Raw genomic sequence first — 4,826 nt, 5'->3', positions numbered from 1 at the left:
TTTTTTTTTACTTACTAAGGTATCAGTGTTGAGTTTCACAGTCAATTCTCCTTTACAACTTTTTATAAAAATCTTTCTTCCTTCCTCCCTCCCCCTCTGTTCCCCCTTCTCTCCCTCCCTCTTTCTTGATTTTTGTTTCGTTTTCTTTTTTTTCTTTTTTCTTTTTTTAAAAGTCCTAACTCTTTCTTTCTTTCTTTATTTATTTATTGTGTATACAATATTCTGTCTGTGTGTATGTCTGCAGGCCAGAAGAGGGCACCAGACCTCATTACAGGTGGTTGTGAGCCACCATGTGGTTGCTGGGAATTGAACTCAGGACCTTTGGAAGAGCAGGCAACGCTCTTAACCACTGAGCCATCTCTCCAGCCCACGGGAGCCTTTCTGACTGGTCATCAGCATCCTTCTCCTCTAATTGTGCCTCCATTGCTGCCTCACACTTTCACCCAACAGAACTTCTTCCTCCAATTGCCCCCACGCATTCCCATTGAGGAGGGGCCCCAGCAGGGACAGTTAATCCCCTCTCAGCCCCCTAGCCTCATGTGGACACTCCAGACACAGACACAGGGTCATTCCTACTCCAGTGGGAGTCAGAGGACATTGGGGGGCAATCAGCCCCTCTCAGGATATCCTTGGTTCCATGGCATGTTCTCTTGACTCAAGGCTGCCCAGAGGCATTGGCTCCCATGGTGTCTTCCTGGTACATCACAGTGAGACAAGACGTGATGAATATTCCCTCACTTTCAACTTCCAGGGCAAGGCCAAGCACCTGCATTTGTCACTGAATGAGGAGGGTCAGTGCCAGGTCTAAGATCTGTGGTTTCAGTCTATCTTCAATGAGCTTGAACACTTCCATGTACACCCTATTCCTCTGGAGTCTGGAGGCTTCAGTGATATTGTCTTTGTTAGCTATGTGCCCTCCCAGAGGCAGCAGGGACAGGAGCAGGCTGGAAGCCATGGGGTAACCGACGCTACCCCAATTCTGCTTATTTTGAGCAAATACTCAGACAATGGGCCATGCAGCACCAAATCCATTACAATTGGCACTCCATGCAGAAGGCAGTCCTTGACCCCTCAGTTTTCCTCCAATGGCACTCTGTTAATGATGATGTAGCAGAGAGCCAAGCCCGAACGAATTTGTAATTTGTACTTAACATTACCCTCAACATGCTTACTGACCATGCGCAATACACTGACCTGTCCCACAATCTATGACTGGCCTACATGCCTATTGACAACTGTCCAACCTAGCTTTCAACACCCTCAAAGTCTGTATACCCCAGGCAGTAGAGGCTATTTCTACAATCTTCTCCAGCAGGCTGTGGAACCATTTCCTAAATTTCTGACCCATGTCACCAATGCTGTTAAAAAGCACGTCCCATCTGGCTCTACCAAGGATATCCTTATTAAACAGCTAACCTGGGAGAGGCTCAGACCATCACCCATAATGCCATCACACCTGTTAGAAATAAGGATATTTGTAAGTGGGTGTTGGCCACCCATGATACTGAAACACAGAACAGGTACATTTCCGCCCTTAGGGCTTCCATCAATGCCTTGGTCAACATAAAACTCGACAAGGACAATAATTCCACCCTGCCAGACTGTACTTGCTGAGGATGTGGATAGTCTGGTCACTTATGTAACAATTGTCCCAGGGCTCATCCAAAGACCTAATGTCCTAAATGACAAAAGGGCTATCCATGGGCATGAGACTGTAGAAGCTCCCAATGGGTTCTGATATGAATGATAGAGTAGACAATGGCTTCATACTCCTGGTACATGAAGTAAGTGGTGTGCCTTGGTTTGCAATGGTTAAGGTGAACTGGTTCTCATCCACTAGGCAGATCGCTAGTAGATGTCATTTAAAAGGACAAGTTGCACCAATACTTTTGTTCTCTCTGCTGAGGTTACTTAAACATCAGTAGTTTCTTATAGACTTTGGTGTCTTTGTGAGCTAGCTTGAGAGCACTGTGAACACCTTTAGGTCCTCTTCCAGAGCCAAGGTGGCAGCAGGGAGTTTCTGTGGCTCATGTTCTATGTGCTCAGCCAGCTTCCCAGAACAATCTATGAAAATACGCCATTTGCCCTTCAGGCCAGTCTGCAGCTACTTGTAGTACTTGGTATACTCCCTGACCCAGGAGTTACAGTTAAAGATAGAGACTGCAGAGACATTGTCATAAACAATGCCAGAAAAAACAACCAACCATTTAGAGAGGAAGTCTGTTTTAAAGTGATTGCTAGGTCCAGTATGAGCATGCTGGGTAATCATTTCCCTCAGGACAGATGACTTTCTGCCCTCCGCCTTTTAAAGTTAAAGATAAAAAGTTAAGCCACACCATCAAAAAATGCCATCCCTCTGGTCATTATAGCCTTTACAGAAGCCAATAAAACTAATTTTGGGTTAATAATAATGGGAGTAAATCATACAGAAAGAGCCTACACCCAACCAAATCCTGGATCAGTACAACTAGGGAAGTTATTGGAAATGACTCAATCAGAACCTGTAAATATTTTTTCAGTTAGCCGCTATGCTACACAAGCATGCAAAATATTATCTTTTGCAAAATTAAAGTCCCAAAATGACTTCAGCTCCAAAACCATGCAAACTATTCAAGACTTATTACAGTCCAGAATACAGCCCTGGCACATGTCCTACATCATGTCTCAGACAGGGCAGCCAGGAATGTTAGCAACAGGCAACCAAAAGCCTTATTTTGACTATGACAGTGTCCTTGCCTTTGCTGGAACAGGCTAGACTCCTCTATCAACAATTTCATTTACACAAGCTTTTATCTGGTTAGCCCTTGCCCAGGCCACTCAGATGGGGAAAGGGATCTGTGGTGACATGGCCATCAGGCACGAATGTGGAAACCTAGACCCTGTGTGACCTCACAGGGTTCGATGATAACAGGAGTCACAGACGTCAATAAAGACTGTCTTGGCAGCAGCCCAGGCCCTGACATCAGCATAGCCCCCAGTAGCAAACAGGCCTCCCCTCCCAGTCTGTTCCTCACTGCCTTCACTTCTTCAGATCTGCCACTCTCAACAGAACATAAGCCATTCTGCACCCCCCTCTCTCTCCCAAACCCCACCATATATTGGCTTACCATAATGGCACCCTACCACCCAGTGCCACAAAGTGCCAAACTGGCCTGTGGTTTCACCTCTCTGCCCAAGGTGAGTGACCCTGGCAGACATGTAAGTGTCCTTCATCCACCAGGCCCTAATAAGATTTTTATTTTTGAAGTTACTATTTCTCCCTGATTTCATTCTTGGCAAGTTTGTGCTTGCTATATACAAAAGCTACTGCTTATTTATTTGAGGCAAGATGTCATGTAGCCTGGACTGGATTAAGATTCACTGTGTATATTAGGATGAACTCTTTGGTTTTGCTATTGTTTGTTTTTATGTTTTGGTTTGTGTGTTTGTTTTTTTTACCAGTATTATGCAGTTTTTGTTATTATGGCTCAGTAGTATAATTTGAGATCATGTATTGTGATTTCTCCAGGACTGGTTTGTTGGGGGAAGATATTCTTTCGTTCCTGGCTGCTCCAACCCAAAATAATCACACAGAAATCAGAATTAATTGCAATACTGTTTGGCCCATAGTTTAAGTGTATTTCTGGCTAACTCTTATATCTTAAATTAACCCATTTCTATTAATCTGTGTACTGCCATGTAGGTGTGGCTTACTGGCAAGGTTTCAGTGCATCTAACTACATTCTCTACATATATCTTTTCCAGTCCGGCTATATTCTGTTATGCCATTAGTTGAAAGCAGCTTCTTTATTAACCAATACAAGCAACACATACAAAGAAGGATTTCACACACCATTTCCCCTTTTCTGTTTAAATACAAAGGAAGGTTTTAACTTTAATATAGTTAAGATTACATATAACAAAACAGGTATCAAGCAAGAATTACAGTTACAATATTTATATCTATTTTATCTTTTACCTTAACTAAGGAAAACTATAATGATAACTACCTACTCTTCAACTCCATCAAAGAGTACAGAAGGATATATTACCTATGTAAACAAGAAGAGAATTGTAAGCAACTTCCAAAATTCTAGAATCAATAGAGACATCTTGCTGCCTAGACAGTCACCCAAAGTTCTTCTGTAATGTGCGGGCATCCATCTTCAGCCTACTGGCCCATAGTATCTGGCAGACTTTTCCATAAAGCAGGAAATTTCAAAGACAGTTCCACCTATGTTGGCAGTTTTTCAGTCCCCTTCTTCTGTGTCCTGCAGAATGTTTGGCAGACTCTTTCATTAAGTAGGGACCCTGAAAGACTGTCTCACCTTTAGGCAAGTCATTTGTCTGTGTGTCCTGCGTGTCCAGTTCACACAGCATAACATCAAGCAGTCCAGGAAAGAGCAGCCTCCTGCCCAAATGGCTAACAAAGTCCATAAAGAGCTTCCCCAATGCCCATCTTCCTCTTGAAGTAGACTGATGCTGCCAAAAGCAGATGTGTCTCATTGTCAAGAAGAGTCATACAGTGTTGAAGATCATCTTTCTGTTGAAGATCATCTAACTGAAATATATCTCTATATAACTAGAAACCCTAACTAACATGACTGCAAGCTTGACTATTAGAGATGACTATCTATTAACCTGTGTTTCTTAATTATACATTACATTTTAAATGAGTTGCACAAACACAATACTTTAATCAAGAGCAGAAATATACATATAACAAAATTGACCTTAAATTTGTATCAATAAACCAAGATCCATACCAATGCAAATCTCTATAGCATATCCCCCTTTAAATATAAACAAACATTTATAAACAATATTTGGGAATTTGGGCATAGTTC

General features: G+C 42.5%; 1 protein-coding gene and 1 pseudogene across 1 annotated transcript in view; one reads left to right on the top strand and one right to left on the bottom strand.

Annotated features, from left to right (window-relative positions):
• Window positions 1–4,826, bottom strand: part of Hsd17b12 (hydroxysteroid 17-beta dehydrogenase 12) — a 146,412-nt gene that overhangs the window by 115,774 nt on the left and 25,812 nt on the right. The window lies entirely within an intron of this gene.
• The window catches only part of LOC101981122, a 14,581-nt pseudogene that overhangs the window by 1,466 nt on the left and 8,289 nt on the right, over window positions 1–4,826 (top strand).

This window comes from Microtus ochrogaster (genome assembly GCF_000317375.1).
Source record: "Microtus ochrogaster isolate Prairie Vole_2 chromosome 14 unlocalized genomic scaffold, MicOch1.0 chr14_random_1, whole genome shotgun sequence".
Lineage (NCBI taxonomy): Eukaryota > Metazoa > Chordata > Mammalia > Rodentia > Cricetidae > Microtus > Microtus ochrogaster.
The sequence above is the reverse complement of the archived record's forward strand: the minus strand, read 5'-3'. Positions and strand labels throughout refer to the sequence as shown.